This window comes from Chiloscyllium plagiosum, unplaced genomic scaffold (genome assembly GCF_037043375.1).
Source record: "Chiloscyllium plagiosum isolate Xiang-an unplaced genomic scaffold, Cpla_swu_hap1 HiC_scaffold_5, whole genome shotgun sequence".
Classification (NCBI taxonomy): Eukaryota; Metazoa; Chordata; class Chondrichthyes; order Orectolobiformes; family Hemiscylliidae; genus Chiloscyllium; species Chiloscyllium plagiosum.
The window spans coordinates 40,356,124-40,374,330 of NW_028270143.1; the positions used below are offsets into that span (position 1 = coordinate 40,356,124).

The following is an 18,207-nucleotide window of genomic DNA, read 5'->3' on the forward strand; positions in this document are numbered from 1 at the left end:
GGGGAGGGAGCAAAGGGATACAGATTCTTAGAAAACAGATGACAGATTTAGATAGACGATATGGTTTGGCACAGCCTTGGAGGGCCTTTCCTGAGCTGTAATGTTCTTTGTTCTTTGTATATCAACAAGTTTCATCCCACCATCAGACTTATCATGGACTATTCTTCAGAATTAGTCTCATTCTTGGTCACACGCTTTTCCATCAAAAATGAATAACTCAGTACCTCACTCTACCACAAGCCCATGGATAGCCTCATGATGCTGCATTTCTCTAGCTTCCACCCTGAACTTGTCAAAGAGACCATCCCGTATGGACAGGCCCTGCGCACACACAGGATCTACTCAGATGAGGAGGAATGCTACGGATACCTGAAGATGCTGAAAGAAGCCCTCATAAGAATAGGATACAATGCTCAACTCACCGATTGCCAGTTCTGATGTATCACAGTGAAAAATCTGAATGACCTCCTCAGGAGACAGACATGGGACAGGACTGATAGAGTATCCTTCATCATCCAATACTTTCCTGGAGTGGAGAAGCTACACCATGTTTGTCGAAGCCTTCAACATGTGACCAATGATGATGAAGAACATCTCATCAAGACCATCCCTAGGTCCCCCACCTCTTGCCTTAAAACAATTGCCAAACCTTAAACAGACCATCGTTTGCAGCAAACTACCCTGCCTTTAGGACAACATTGACCACAGCACCACACAACCCTGACACAGCACCCTCTGCCAGACATGCTGGATCATTGACATGGATACTACCATCACACGTGGGGACACCACCCACCACGTACACAGCAGATACTCATGTGAACCGACCAATGTTGTCTACCTCATATGCTGCAGGCAATGATGCCCTGAGGCATGGTATGTTAGTGAGACCATGCAGACGTTATGACACAGATGAATGGATACTACAGAACAATTGTCAGACAAGAATGCTCCAGTCCATTCGGGGAACACTTCAGCAGTCAAGAGCATTCAGCCTCCGATCTTCAGGTAGGTGTCTTCCAAGGCAGCCTTCAAAATAGACAACAATGCAGAATCGCTGAGTAGAAACTGATAGCCAAATTCTGTACCCAAGAAGGTGGCTTCAACCTTGATCTTGGGCATACATCGCACTACATGTGACCCCACCACACTGTTCTGTATCTGTAAAATCTTTCTTATTGTCCTGTTTTGACACCATCACCCTGATAACTTGTTATCATCTCTGTACCTTAATTTATGCAGTTTTGGATTACTTGTCACTTTGGTCAGACTGTCAATATGCAATTCTTATACTTATCATGTTATTCCAGCCATCTGATTGTTTCCAGCATTAATTTTTTTGTAATGATCTTTCTGCCTCAGTTAGTTGGATTATAGGTCATAACTTCACTTGCTATTCAGCTGTTGACAATTTACTCATGCTGTCTGACACCTTTGATGACCTGCAGAGACTTATTATTCAGCCTATCGACACTAAACTTTGTACAACCTTTTTATCTCTCTGCCTATAAATTCTGTGTCTGTGTTTCTCTTCACTTCACCTGTTGAAGGAGCAGCACTCCAAAAGCTTGTGATTTCAAATAAACCCGTTGGACTATAACCTGTGATTTCTGATCTTGTCCACCCCAGTCCAACATCGGCAGCTCAACGCAATGTCTTTTCAAACACATGCTTTGGAGGTACTGGTGTTGGACTGGAGTGGACAAAGTTAAAAGTCACACAACACCAGGTCAGAGTCCAACCGGTTTACATGGAAGCATTAATTTTCAGAGCACTGCTCGGGGTGCTCCAAAAGCTGTTTTTTATAAATAAACCTGGTGAACTATGATTTGCAGGTGCCGGTGTTGGACTGGGGTGTACAAAGGTAAAAATCACACAACACCAGGTTATAGTCCAACAGGTTTAATTGGAAGCACACTAGCTTTCGGAGAGCCGCTCCTTCATCAGGTGGTTGTGGAGAGTTCAATTGTAAGGCACAGAAGTTATAGGAAAAGTTGACAGTGTGATGTAACTGAAATTATACATTGAAAAATACCCTGATTGTTTGTTGAGTCTTTCATCTGTTCAAATACCATGATCGTTTCACTTCTTTTATGTGTAAATCACAAAACGTTTTTTAAAAAGTTGCATTCTCAGGTTAACTGTAACCATTGGTGTTAGCTAGACAATATGTTGAAGGTGTTAGCCCCCTGTGTTCTTCTGCCTGTGCCATGATGTTTAGATTGATTCTAATCTAAAAAGTGAAATAACAGTGTCTTACATGAATTCATGCGGTTTTTGAGCAAAGTACAATGTAACTCTGTAAGTACAAATTCACCCCACAAACGTATATGTATATGTGTGCATGTGGGTCTTTGTGTGTGTGTGTGTGGGGGGGGGTGGGGTTGGGCCTACAGACAGACACACGGGGAGGGGGGGGGGGGTTGGGCCCACAGACAGTCACACACACACACAGACACAAAGACCTACATGCACACATATACATATATGTTTGTGGGGTGAATTTGTACTTGCAGAGTTACATTGTACTTTGCTCAAAATCTGCATGAATTCAGTTTTGTGATTTACACATGAAAGAAGTGAAACTATCATGGTATTCGAACAGATGAAAGACTCAACAAACAATCAGGGTCTTTTTCAATGTATAATTTCAGTTCCATCACACTGTAAAGTTTTGCTATAAATTCGGTGCCTTACAATTGAACCCTCCACAACCACCTGATGAAGGAGCGGCGCTCTGAAAGCTAGTGTGCTTCCAATTAAACCTGTTGGACTATAACCTGGTGTTGTGTGATTTTTAACTTTTCAAACACAGGCAGGCTTTCTGGTACAGGTTAGTAGCTGCTCTAATTGGCTCAATCTTTCACTTTTTTTCACGCTGTTATTACAGCCCCAAAATCTTACTCTTTCACATGCTGGCCCTAAACTCCTCTGTTCCCTGTGTCTTGACCAATAATTCTTCTTCAATCAACAGAAAAACAGATTAGCTGATTATTATCATCCTGCTGTTTATGATGCTCTGCTGTCTTCAAGTTGGCTGCAACATTTCCTATGTCACAGAAGTGACTACACTTCAAATTCATCAGTTGTGAAACATTGTGAGACATCCAGTGTTTTTATTCTATTCATTCAAGAGACAAGGGAGTCTGTGGCTGGGCCAACATTTTAGTCAATCCCTAATTGCCCTACAGAAGGTGCTGGTGACCTGCCTTCTGAAACTATTGCTGCCAAATTAATCCCATAAAGCCACAAGGCGATCCAGGATTTTGATCCAGTGACACTGAATAAATGTGGACATATTTCCAAGTCAGAATGGTGTGTGACTTGCAGGGGAAATGGCAGGTGTGTTGCCATTCATCTGTTGCTCTTTTCCTTCTGGATGGAAGTTCTCATGGGTTTGGAAGGTGCTGTCTAAAGGACCTTGTGAACTCTGTTGCGTAAGTGCAAATCGTTCTTTACTTTACAGGTCTGTGGTAAAAATACAGCACTAACTCTGAAATAATAAGATATTCCATGAGGAGCCATTTAGGAGCAATAATTAAGATCAAGAGTTTTGGCTACTTCCTATTGTATTGTTTGTTATTTGTGCTTGTATCATACTTCCTGATATATTCAACAAATTTAGACTTGCAGTTTGATGATACTTTTCCAAAAGAGGCAGCAACACCAAACTTCTCCACTAGGTAGCAGTAAGTCATTACTATTCATCTTGCTCATTCGTGTTCTTTGCTACATAAAGTTGCTATGGAACTGTAACAGATTTAAGTAACACATTAGGAGCTGGCTAGTATAGCAAATGGGTGTTAGCCTAGCACATTAGCAGTTGGGGCTGAGTTTTGATGCATTTTGTGGAAACCTGGTCCATTTTTTAATGTCAATCATTCTCAGTTGCATCAGGGACCACTTGCAATCCCCTCCACCCCCACCCAACACCACCCCAAATCATGTTATTTAACAGGGTGGTCATCCAGCTGTAGGTGAGCTGTTTTTGAGTTAGTTTTGTTATGGCAATGTTTGACAAAATTAGCTTTAGAGAGTTTTGGTGAGTTGGATCATTCATTCAGGGAGAGTAGAGAGAGATCACCTTTACACATCAAGTATGTAAGAAGTATTGGGGGCTGGAGTTGCAGTGCCTCTGTGCCTGCAGAATGACAGAGAAATGGAGCAGAGGTTGCAGAGTGGGGAGCATTTGTACAGATGGAGAAAGAGATGAGTTCTCAACAGAAGGTCCTAGCTATCCTGAGTTTTACGGTGGGACTTCTCCTCCCTCCGCCTCACTCGAACACTACCTGAGGTCTACCAACACCTGCAGCTGCTCAGATTGAGTAAGGAGGTGGCCACATAGCTAGACATCCTCTTTTGACAGAGTCTCCAGCCTGACGTGGACAGGTTGTATTAGAGCACCTGCTCAAACTATACTTTGTGTGGGGGAATATCCCTCAATACTATGGGGCCAGCATTTTGCACCTTATCATTCATATCCGACATCCAATTACAACATCTCCTTGGCTAAGGTTCTTAAATAAAAAGCACCACTCTAAGCTATCTATAACATCTTCATCAAATTGTACATGATCTCTTCAAATGAAAATGAACAAATCACCCTTGGATATCGCCTTAGTGCCTATCATGTTGGTGCATTTGCCTGTCATAATTCTCCAGTGCAGGACTATCCTCATTACCTGCAAAATAGCTGGTGGAAGGTTATTGACTTTCAATGAAAGAGACTACACATGGCCTTGTCAGATTCCCTTGAGCAACTCTCAACATTGCGAGCCCAGCTTTAGACTACACTACCTGACTATGGGAGGTCTGACGGGCTACAAGCAAGAGCCAGGGCACCAATAGAGTGACAGTGGGTTAGAACACAAGTATTGTCATCCTGTCAGAGGTTAGCAGTCTAATGCAGGATAGTGCCACTGCCACTCCTGAATACTACAGGGCCATTTTTATCATGGTCAATCCACCTAACCTGCACATCTTTGGACTGTGGGAGGAAACCAGAGCACCTGGAGAAAACCCATGCAGATATGGAACAAACTCTATACACCCATTCACCCAAGGGTGAAATCAAACTCAGGTCCTTAGTGACACCCCAGAGATTCAATAGGATTATTCCTGATCTGATAATCCTCAACACCACATTTCTGCTTCTAACCCACAACCTTTGCTTCCCTTACTGATTAAAAATCTATATCTGAGCCTGGAATGAACTTAATGATCCAGCCTCGAAAGCTCTCTGTGGTAAATAAACTACTCTCAGAAAAGAAATCTCTGCTCATTTCTATCTTATAAGAGTGATTCTTTATTCTGAAATTTTGCCTCTGGTCCGAGGATCTCTGACAAGGGAAAACAACCTTTCCACATATACAATACCAATCACCTAAGCATCTTGCATGTTTCAATAAAATTGCCTCTCATTCTTCTAAACTTCAATGACTTCAAGCCCAATCTAGTCAAAATGTCCTCATACGAAAATCCCTCCATACTCAGGGTCAACTAAGTGAACCTTCTCTGGACTACATCCAATATGAGTCCATCTTTCCTCAGATAAAGGACCCAAAACTGTTCACAGAATAACAACTGTGGTCTAACTAAAGCCTTGCAGTAAAATATAACCAAAACCTCACCGTCTAGTAATTGCCTCACAGCCCATACTTACAGCCTGGCCTTATTGTAGCTGAGTCAGCGTTGGCAGATTCTGACTCCATTCTACCCTTCAAAGTTCATGCAGTGCCAATATTTGAACTGATGGGCTAACAAGACATCTATATTTTTATACTCCTTTCCTTTTCTAGTATAGGACAATGAAGAAGGCATTTGGTATGCTTGCCCTTGTTGGCCAGTGCATTGAGTCTTGGAACGAAAACAGAAGTTGCTGGAAAAGATCATTAAGTCTGGCAGCATTTGTGAAGAGAAATCAGAGTTTATGTTTCAGGTCTAGTGACCCTCAGAGTTCTGAGGAAGGGTCATCCGACCTGAAATGTTAACCCTGATTTCTCTTCACAGATGCTGCCAGATCTGCTGAGCTTTTCCAGCAACTTCTGTTTTTGTTTCTGACTTACAGCATTCCCCAGTTCTTTCAGTTTTCATTGAGTATAGGAGTTGGGAGGTCATGTTGCAGCTGTATTGGACATTGACTTGGCCACTATTGGAATACTGCATGCAATTCTGGTCTCCCTGCTATAGAAAGGATGTTGTGAAACTTGAAAAGGTTCAGAAAAGATTTACAAGGATGTTGCCAGGGCTGGTGGGTTTGAGCTATAGGGAGAGGCTGAGTAAACCTGGGCTGTTTTCCCTGGAGAGTCAGAGGCTAAGGGATTACCTTTGGAGGTTTATAAAATCATGAAGGCCAAGGATAGGATAATTAGACAAGGTCTTTTCCCTGGAGTGGGGGAGTCCAGAACTAGAGGGCGTAGGTTTAAAGTGAGAGGGGAAAGATTTAAAGGGGACCGAAGGGGCAATTTGTTTCTTGAATAGGATGGTGTGTGTGTGTGGAATGAGCTGCCAGAAGAAGTGGTGGAGGCGGGTGCGATTACAGCATTTAAAAGGCATCTGGATGTGTATATGAATGGGAAGGGTTTGGAGGGATATGGCCCAAATGCTGGTAAATGGGACTAGATTTATTTAGGATATCTGATCGGCATGGATGTGTTGGACCCAAGGGTCTGTTTCTGTGCTGTACATCTCTATAACTCTAAAAGCCAACATTCCATTTGCCTTCCCAATTGTACATGCAAGCTTCTTAGAATAAACATCTTTTCAATAACCAGCTTAGCGAAATCCTCAGCCAAGTTCCATGCAGTAAAATATAACCAAAACCTCACCCTTTAGTAATTGCCCCACAGCCCATACTTTCAGCCTGACCTTATTGTAGCTGAGTCAGCGTTGACAAATTCTGACTCCATTCTACCCTTTAAAGTTCATGCAGTGCCAATAGCTGAACTGATGGTTGCAAATGATGCTGCTTTTGTGTCAACACTGTCCTCCAGATTTTCCTTTCCCCTGAAGCTAATGACACATGAACAGTTCTTGGATACCTGTGTTCAGAAGGGGAAGGTTAAGGTAAGGGAAGAGAAATATGGTGAACTCATGTTTTCCAAGGGCACATCATTAGCAGATTGCACTTCATGGACAATTGGACAATGAGGGGGAGTTAGGATTTGAAAAGGTGCTCAGAATACGAACATATTGTCATCCTAAGTGTCCTTGAATACAATGGGTTCTGTGATGCCTGATCAGATCCGATAGTTCACCATTCCTTCCGCAGTGTTCGGAGATTTTGACTACGCCTGTTTCCCAGCCACTTCCGTTCTGCTTCCGAGAGGCAACCTTGTGCAGGAGGAGGGAGACGGCAGAAATGTCAGGAACTGTGTTGCACTCTGTGTGATGTGCCTGCCGTAGTTGAATAGCAGGAGGAATGTGGAGGTGATGAGAAATAGATGTGAGCCTGACAATGTTGAAAAGTGTGTGAGAATGTTGTAGATATTGTGAATGCTAGTTTTGAGTCCTGACAGCTTACAAATTAAATTGTATGAGAGATTGGTGCTTTGACAGACATGAGACGTTGTACAAAGGTGAGATGATGAGAGATCATTGAACCTTTACATAACTACAATAGGTCCTCAGAATCAGACCACTTGAATTTACCTTACTGGTCACTTGTTTCCCTTCCCTTTATACAGCATTCCTTGAGGGACTTCTGACTTGCTGCAAGAAAGTATGGCATTTCCCTACATATGGGCCTCCATCACTAAGGTGAGTAGTGTTGTATCTGTGATCCTGGGAGCCCATTCTCTAATCTGCTATTCTACCATTTTGTTCCCTGTTGCAACCTATTGCAATAGCAGCATTCAGCAGTAGCTTCCTTTTATGTCAGCACAACTTCCCTTTAACAGAAACAGCCCGCTGCAGGCTGGCTGAACCACTTTTTGTTGAGCATGCACTCAGCTAACAGCATGGGTTGTATTTAGCTATATATTACAATCACGCAAATATTAAGGCAAAAGGAGGTTGCCTGCCTCAATTAGATCATGTGCGGATGAATGTGAAATTTTACCACGATATTCAGTTGGTTAGTGGTAAGATTTTGTATGTAACATTGAAAACAGCAATGATATGGTTCAATATTATAAAGTATTCAAAGAATATCCAGATCATCCAGTCTGCTGCTGACTATGATTTAAATGGGCCACTTATATTTTTACATGGAGCCTGAAACCTTCCCATTTCACTGGAATCCAGCATTAGTCTGCGGATGCCGAGTGGTGAATCATAATTAAATCATGAATTGACAACGGGAGTGAGCATTATTGGGGCATGCTGAGCATTATTCAAGGTGTATATTCTTATATGTATGTAACCATTGTCCTGGAGTGTTTGCATGCACCATCTGATTGACATAGAGATACACATAAAAGCAGATATCATCCCTGCTAGGAACAGACCTGAGTAAATTTGTGTATATGATAGGGTACAAATAGGACAAACAAACTAAGTCTGCATAGGTATGGTCTTCATATCAATTGCCACAGGGAATTGTGGAGTCTGGGCACAGTGAAACAGGCAATTGGAAGTTTAAAACTTCCCAGTTAAGTACTGTGCGTACATGCTCATCACTACTTCCTAAAATGAGTAATTTGTGGATCTTAATGTCAGAAGATTCAGTGTAAATGTTCACAACTATAATTCTGCTAGTTCACCATATAATACAAACATGCAAACACAGATATCATGAGCAGAGTAGATCACTCAGCCCCTCAAGTCTGCTCTGCCATTCAATGAGATTATGGTTGATCTGAATATTACTCAAACCCCTATTCCTATCAACCCCTGATAACCATTGAACACTTTGCTGAATAAATATAACTCTACTTCTAGGAGAAATTGATGTTGGAGATCAGAGTCAAAACCTGTGGTGCTGGAAAAGCCCAGCAGGTCAGGCAGCATCCGAGGATCAGGAAAATCAACATTTCGAGCATAAGCCCTTCATCAGGAATGTGGGGGTGGGGGGGTTGGGTGGAGAGGGCAAGGGGGCTAAAAGATAAATGGGAGGGGGAGTGGAGCTGGGGGAAAGGTAGCTGGGAATGAGATAGGTAGGCAAAGGTGGGAGGTGACACATATACTGAACAACCCCACTGCCCTGTGGCTAAACACTCAACTCCCCTTCATACTCCGCCAAGGACATGCAAGTCCTTGGCCTCCTCCACCACCAAATTCTAGCCACCCAACACTGGGAAGCAAGGGAGGAGATTGCAGAGTCATTGGCCTTGATTTTTATGTCCTCGTCTACAGGAATAGTGCCAGTAGACTGGAGGATAGCAAATGTGGTTCCCTTGTTCAAGAAGGGGAGTAGGGATAACCCTAGTAACTATAGGCCGGTGAGTCTCACTTCTGTTGTGGGCAAAGTCTTAGAGAAAATTGTAAGGGATAGGATTTATGAACATCTGGATAGGAATAATGTGATCAAGGATAGTCAGCATGGTTTTGTGAAGGGCAGGTCGTGCCTCACAAACATTATTGAATTCTTTGAGAAGGTGACTAAGTAGGTAGATGAGGGTAAAGCGGTAGATGTGGTGTATATGGATTTTAGTAAGGCATTTGATAAGGTTCCCCATGGTAGGCTACTGCAAAAAATACGGAGGTATGGCATTGAGGGTGAGTTGGAGGTTTGGATTAGGAATTGGCTGGCTGGAAGAAGACAGAGGGTAGTAGTTGATGGTAAAGGTTCATCTTGGAGTGCAGTTACTAGCGGTGTTCCGCAAGGATCTGTTTTTGGACCATTGCTATTTGTCATTTTTATAAATGACGTGGAGGAGGGGCTAGAAGGTTGGGTGAGCAAGTTTGTGGATGATACGAAAGTCAGTGGAGTTGTTGACAGTGAGGAAGGATGTGTCAGGTTACAGCGTGATATAGATAAGTTGCAGAGCTAGGCAGAAAGGTGGCAAATGGAGTTCAATGTAGGTAAGTGTGAGGTGATTCACTTTGGTAAGAGTAACAAAAAGACGGGGTACTGGGCTAATGGTCGGATACTTGGTAGTGTGGATGAGCAGAGGGATCTTGGTGTCCATGTACACAGATCTCTGAAAGTTGACACCCAGGTAAATAGTGCGGTGAAGAAGGCATATGGCGTACTGGCTTTTATTGGTAGAGGAATTGAGTTCCGGAGCCCTGAGTTCATGTTGCAATTGTATAAGACTCTGGTGCGGCCGCATCTGGAGTATTGTGTGCAGTTTTGGTCGCCATACTATAGGAAGGATGTGGAGGCACTGGAACGGGTGCAGAGGAGGTTTACCAGGATGTTGCCTGGTATGGTAGGAAGATTGTATGAGGAAAGGCTGAGGCACTTGGGGCTGTTTTCATTGGAGAAAAGAAGGTTTAGGGGTGACTTGATAGAGGTGTACAAGATGATTAGGGGTTTAGATATGGTTGACCATGAGAACCTTTTTCCACGTATGGAGTCAGCTATTACAAGGGGGCATAGCTTTAAATTAAGGGGTGGTAGGTATAGGACAGATGTTAGGGGTAGATTCTTTACTCAGCGAGTCGTGAGTTCATGGAATGCCCTGCCAGTAGCAGTGGTGGACTCTCCCTCTTTATGAGCATTTAAATGGGCATTAGATAAGCATATGGAGGATAGTGGGCTAGTGTAGGTTAGGTGGGTTTGGATCGGTGCAACATCGAGGGCCAAAGGGCCTGTACTGCGCTGTATTTTTCTATGTTCTATGTTCTATGTTCTAACACCTGGAGGAAGAACGCCTCATCTTCCATCTTGGGACCCACACAGGATCAATGTTGATTTCACCAGTTTCCTCTTTTCCCTGGCCCCACCTTATTCCAGATCCAACCCTCTAACTCGACACCACTCTCTTGAACTGTCCTACCTGTCCACCCTTTCCACCTATCCGCTCCACCCTCCATTCTGACCTATCAGCATCACCCCCCACTTCCATCCACCTATCACATTTCCAGCTACCTTCCCCCCAGCCCCGCTCTCCCTTCCATTTATCTCTCAGCTCCTTTGTGCACCCCCTACCACCCCCATTCCTGATGAAGAGCTTATGCCCAAAATGTTGACTCTCCTGCTCCTCAGTTGCTGCCTGACCTGCTGTGCTTTACAAGCACCATACCTTTTGATATAAATCTATTTCTACCTTAAACATTTTCAAGGACTCCACAAATATTGTAGAAAAAGACTGGCAGCCTGATCATGTCACCTCCTTCCAGGATCTGCGTCAGGCAACTGTTATTAAACCAATGCATTACATGTTGTACAATCACAGAATTGCAGAATTGAAATGGCACAGAGGAGCCCATTCAATGTCAGTAAAATCAATGATTGCTCAGAACCTATCCAGTTCATGTTTTGAACACTTACAGACCAGCAACATTTACAAACTTTCTGTGAAAAGCCTCTTGAAATCTAACCTTAATTCCGGATTTTCTGTTTGTAATGTTTGGAAGTGAGATTTGTTATTTTGAAGCCCAGCCCAACCAAATAGAGATGGATTTACTTTTAACAATGGGTTTGCATAAAAACTGATTACATTTTTAAACCAGATGTTTGAAACTTGATGGCTCTGAATGTAAAGCATGTAGAGATTAGTTCCTCAGTCAATAGTGTTTGGAATAGCTAAATAACTTGCAATGTTGTTTTAATTCTGAGAAAATAACATTTCTTATATTAAAATGTCTACTGTCCATTACCGAATAATTTAGGCAACTTAGGTTATGTAATGTACTTATTTTATATAGGTGTATTCGACCAATATGAAAGATCAAGAAGTTTCTATTAAGAATAATTAAACAGAAGTGTTTCTAACATACCAGATTAGAAGCAGAACATTGGCGCACATGCGGCTTCAGTTAACAGAGACATTCAGGGAGATGTTTGAGTAACTGAGGCCATGCAATTTTCCAATGACTAGTGTTAAAGGTCATGTGAATTTGAGCACTGCAACAACAGTAATCGCTGACCTCAGGGAAAACCTATCTGTAAAAATGTGCTGGAGGGCACATTTGCTACTGACAAGGATAGTCATAAAGAGCACACTCGGTTCTAAGCTCAAAGGGATAGTTATGTTTCAGTGGATAACAGATCTGTATGAAGTCTCTTGAGTCCTGTATAACTTGATGGACTATTCCAGGTTTATTACTCATTCTACATACAAATTTTAAAACATCTATTTGACAGCTAAAAACTCCGTGTGATTGTATTGACCTGAAATTGATTTACCTTGACTGGCTGTAAAAAAGGATACATTTAATTTTCTCATATTCAACACAAATTGTGATTTTTTTTTAGTTAGAATTGATATGTTTAATACATGCAACATTGAGCATCTAATTGGTTGTTTAAGGAGGTTTGACACAAATTATAATTATGATGAATTTGAACATAATTTGGCACTTATATAACCAGGCAAAATTAAAACTGACAAAATTATCAGAGTAAACCAAGGCTTAATAAGATTCAGAATGCTTATGTTCTGCAGTACAGAACTTGTGTATTGCTGAAAATTATTGTAGTGCCATTGTCATGCCAGGTATTTAGGCTTTACACTCATAGGCTGATGAATCATATCTTACAGTATATCCTTTCAGCTGTTTGCAACAAACAAGATACTGACTTAGCAATCCAGCCCACACTTTTAACACTCACAACTTTGGTCTGAATCGTACATTTTGTTGACTGAATGTAACTTATGTTGAGATTGGTGCAGTGATTCTCTCTGCGAGTGTCCTCACCGAATTTTACCGAGCTCACTGCCTTAATTGCTGTTCCCACCCCTTTGGCAAGTCCCACGTCTGATCTCTGCTAATTCTTACCACACACTGTTCTTGGAACAATTTGCTACTCACCGGATATCTCAGAATTTACCAGCATTCATAGGACAGGCACTATGTTTAAAAATGTGTTGTGCCCTTGGGGACAAGCATTATCAGGTCTGGAGCTGCCCTGTATGGTTTGTGACATTTGCCCCGTACATAGCTGGCAGAAGAAATTGGTTCCCTGCTGTGCAGGCAGTGACCTAAAGGCAGGGTGGTGCCCAGGTGGGATTTCCTCTTCCCCCAGTACCAGCAGCAGAAGCCTCAACACCAGACCATGCCAATCTGGTACAAGGCTGTACCTTGATAAATCACACCTGGAGAAATGCTGAGAAGAAGGTCAATTACAATCTATACTCAGCCAGGATAATGTCACTATCTTCTCTCTGGTAGTTTGCACTGACTCTGTCTTTCCTCCTGTACCCAACTCCCATCAAGCCCCATGGTCCTGCAGTCTCTCTTTTGCCTGTAGCATCGTCACTCAACCACTGTCCTGCACCCCAGCCCACAATATGACTAACCCTGCAAAGCCCTCTGTGCTGCCTGGTCAGTCACTTGGGAAATTACTGGGACAGCTCCCAGAAACAGTAACAGCTGTGCCAACCACTTTCATCTTCGGCAATACCTACCCTCTCCCTCAATCCAGGAGGTAGACAATCCACGCTAAGACAGAATAAGTCAAAAGGGCTGCTGTGTTGCCAATTATTGGGTTCTTCACATCCAATGAGGAGAGACTTCTGACCCTAATTGTCCCAAGCAGGTCCTGGACTGTAATTAAAAATTACCATTAACTAATTGTGCTGGAACTTGCTTAGTGAATGAGAACTACTGACAACTATAACAAGCTTACTAGCCTTTGCCAAATATCATGCCAAGACATCTATCAAATATCCTGTTTCCACTAATTGGAATGCCAGTATTTAGAGTTCACAATTTTAAGATTGTCAGCAAGAGAATTAGGAGTGAGATGTGGAGAAACCTCTTTACTTAGAGAATTGTTAGGATTTGGAATGCGCTGCCTGGGAGAATGGTAGGGGCAAATTCCAAATGAGGTTTTGAAAGAGATAATGATGAACTTAGAGAGCTTTGGAGATAGGGCTAGAGAATGGTACTAGCTGGCAGTTCTTTTGGGAGCTGGTTCAGACACAATGAGTCCAATGGCCTCTTTCTGTACTGTAAAATTCTATAATTCTATTAGAAATAAGAGCCTGCTCTCTCTGATTGAGGGGTCAAAACACAAAAAGGCAAAACAAGGCAAGGCAGAACTTCTATGAGCATCCTTAGCTGAAAATGACAGTGAGTGATCAGCCCGGAGATGCACCAGTCCATAAGCTGGGTGGACCTCCCTTAGTGCACAGTGTCCTTGCTGCAACATTTCAATGACATCCAGGTGAATCCCAAGGCACAGCATTGAATTGCAGAAACATCGTACAAGTGGATTGAACATATGCAATGAGGATTCACAGGCGCTGACACATGTTGGATGCCAACGTCTGTAGACATGAGGGACATGTAACCATGGAGCATGCCCTAAGATATTGGTGCCTGGTGTCCAAGATGGAGCTCATTTGGAGAAAGTAATGAGTTTCACCCATCAAGAACTCATTTTGGTTTCTATGTCATATTTTCCCAAAAACTAGTTAGTTCAGTGAGTTTCACAAGACCACATCCGGAATATTATTGTGGCAAGTTGAGCTATTCATAAGGTGATTAAAATGCAATAAAGAGAATTAATTGGAAACTCGACACAGCCCAGTGAGAATCTCGTAACATCACTTGGGTGATGTAGTGTGATGATTTTAATGTCGAGATGGTCCTCATTGAACATATTGCCTGATTCTGCCATACCTCTCCAAGTCACCCAGACCCCTATCAGACTTTGCCCTCAGTGTCCAATGTTAGAGCTGATTCTGAATAGCATTTGCTGGATAAACCCATGTGCAAAGAATTACATTAAAAAAATTTAGGATTGTCAAACCACTAACCAATCTGACTTGGAAATATTTTGCTATCGTTTACTGTCACCTGGTCAAAATCCCGGAATTCCCTTCCTGATGCCATTGTGGACCAACCTACAGCAGGTGGACTGCAATGGTTTAACAAGGCAGCTCACCACCACCTTCTCAAGGCCAGCTAGGGATGGGAAATAAATGCTGGCCAGCCAACAGTGCCCACATCCCACACACAAATAAAAACAATTTGGGCATCCTTACATGTACTGGCAGGTCCGTATGTTACGACACAGGACCTTGTCCCTTGCAGACAGAAAGAACTTGTGCACACATTGCACCTGTTTCAAACCAACAGAATTAGATAACAGCCATTTGCTGCATCATTTCTCAGGGCAATACCCTGATCAATCAGGATCAACCTGCCTGATTTAAAATGTAAACAAAGCTTGGCAAAAATCTTCGACAACACGTATTGCTCTTGAGAGAGTACCCAAGAATAAGTAAGTTGTGATCTGAGGATAAACTAAAATAGTGGAAGGAAACACAAGTTCAACCTGATTGTAACACACCAATTTCTCCATTTAACACATTTGGCAATGTCCAAATAATCTGCTCATCAGGGTCAGCACAAGCACTGACGCAAACAAATCAGCACTTAACATCATATTCACATGGAACTGAGAGGTTTTCTAATTCTTTTTAATCCACTACTGAAGTTAATGCATCCCAAAACTGGATTTGAGCATCTTGCCAAGAAAATGTTAATGGGACCAAGGTATACTTTATGAGGTAGTTGGAGTTCTGATTGCCTAATAAAAGACCATTACTGACAGCTAATGTGTCAGATCCTTGTGGCAAATGATTAGCAGAAAGTTCTTGTAAGCAAATCTGTTCAGGGCTCTTATGATGTGCTGGTAGTGTCCCACCTTGTTCAGAGCCTGTGTCACGACATGTCTGCATGGGTTGATTAGAAATATCTCAAGGTTTCATGTTTACACCTGACTGCCAGCTCCTTTTCCATCCTACATCCCATCTCGGTGTTCTCGGAGAGGAAGCAGGCACTGTCTGCTGGTACATTTCACGCCTTCCATGACTGTTAGGTCACCACCCAATATTTAAATGTAAAAGTTTCATTTGTGATTTGGACTGCCACTTCTAATTTCTGCTTCACATTTACAATAGTATAGATTATTGAGAAGTTTGGAAACTTTCAAACAGATATCATTGAGGTGGAAGAAAAATACACATTTTCGGAGAAACTCAACATCATCTGGCAGCAGAGTCACTGGGACCTGAATCATTAACTCTGCTTTCTATCCAATTATGCTGCCAGGCCTGTTGAGTTTCCCCAGCAATTTCTGTTTTTGGTTCAGATCTTGAGCATTTGCAGTTCTTTTTTGGTTTTATCACCAAGTTGGGTGGCAATCCATAACCATAACCATCCATAACCTCCTACAAAGAGAACAGCTTCCTATTGGACTGGTGGTCATACATTATCCATCTTTATCAATGTTATTATTGCGCTTAGAATGTCAACAATTTCTCCACATCATCATCTAAATCCATCAGAGCAATTGCAAGAATTGATTTAAACGAATGTGCAGCCGGTATGCAGAAAGAGACTCATGCAGGTGTGTATCAGAATCCCTCAATGCGGTCAGAATGCTCTCAAAATGCAGCAGTCCAACATTTCCATTTACTTCACTGTAGAAAGCAGGCTGAAGGGTTGACTCATAAGAAATCCTTCAACTTGACTGATTGGAAGATAATCCACATTCCTCCCACACTAAGTACATCCACCTAAGAGACACAGGAGTGCTAAAGTGAGAGAACAGCATTGTAGCTCAGTGGTTAACACTGCTGTGTCACAGCACCAGGGACCCGGGTTCAATCCCAGCCTCGGGCGACTGTCTGTGTAGAGTTTGCATATTCTCCCCATGTCTGTGTGGGTTTTCTCCAGGTGACTCTGATTTCCTCCCACTGTCCACAGATGTGCAGGTTAGGTGAATTGACTATGCAAAATTGCCCATAGGTTGGGGGATTGGGTCTGGGAGGGATACTCTTTGGAGGGTTGGTGTGGACTTGGACCAAAGGCCTGTTTCCACACTGCAGGGATGCTGTGAAATGTGTCACTGAGCATGTGTTTGGCATGTTGAAGATGTGTTTTGGGTGTTTAGATTAGTCCAGAGGCATCCACAGCAGTGAAGATATACAGTCTCTGAGTTTAATAACCTTTGAGGGTCCTGGTAGAATTTGCTCCACCTTCAACGGTGCACAGCAGATTCAGCAATTGGGAGTTGAGGCAGTGAGGGTGGGGTAGCAGAGGATAAACAGTGGCAGCATTTTAAGGGTATTTCTCTTTCATGATCATTTCTGTGCTGGGTCAGCACAACCTCACTCCTACCTCTTTGCTACACACCAAATTGGAAAAGAACAGTGATTAATAAATTAATAGATTAACAGTCGTCTTGGTTAAGAAAGCAGACATATTGGCATGCAAAGCCTGCAATTCCATGGTCATGGTCTGCACAATCTCATTGAAAGCAGTGCTCAAAGCTTCATGGAGACAACTGCTTTCTGCATTGCAGATATTCCCACAGTTGCCTTTGTGACCAATTCACTGGGAATCAAGTTGAACCTCTCCATCAATTCTAGCTTTGTGGAGAGTATATATAACACATCTCTCAGTCCGTAATTAACATTCTAAAGTGCTTCCAATGCTGTTCTTATGGCAGCCCCTGGGGATGGTATTGATGCCTAGTGGAGCTGAGCTTAGAGTGGATTGTACCTCTCAATGATAATTGCCCAGGGCTTGTTACAACACTAGAATCTACTCATTCTAATTCCTGAATTGCTAATTACCAGGGATAACCTCTGCTAATTTTCTCACTGAAGTCAAGCATTTGCAAGGGTGCATGTCTACTTGTGCTGGGATAGTGCATCCTCAGAAGGAATAATGGCTTCTGAAATATTGTTACCGATGAATGTCACACAAAACTTTCTGAGGGCTTTGGAACTTAAATAAATCAATATGAATTTGTCACGCCAAAGTTGTGATCTTGATAATCACTGTACACAAGCATCTCATGTTTCAATCATTAATCGGGTGGTAGAGAGGTATTGAAAATGGCACTGGACTAGTGATTCAGAACACCGGGATAATGATCTGGGAACATGGGTTTGAATCCCACCATGCTAGATGATGACATTTGGATTCAATAAAAATTGTTGAGAAAAGACTCGCATAATGGTGAACATATAACTATTACAAATTGCCATGTGAGTCGGCAATATTTGCAATTCTGTCATCAGCTATCCACGACTTTGTAGTCTCTCCATCTCAAATTAAAGAAAGTAGATATGTCACTTAACTCCATTATTTTTCACCTGGTGAGGTCTTGTGGCTCAATGGGTTGAAGCTCTCTCT

The 18,207-nt window shown here is 42.4% G+C and overlaps 1 pseudogene; it reads left to right on the forward strand.

Annotated features, from left to right (window-relative positions):
• The first annotated feature begins 460 nt into the window (after positions 1–460).
• LOC148149915 (uncharacterized) overlaps positions 461–18,207 on the forward strand; it is an 83,209-nt pseudogene continuing 65,462 nt past the window's right edge.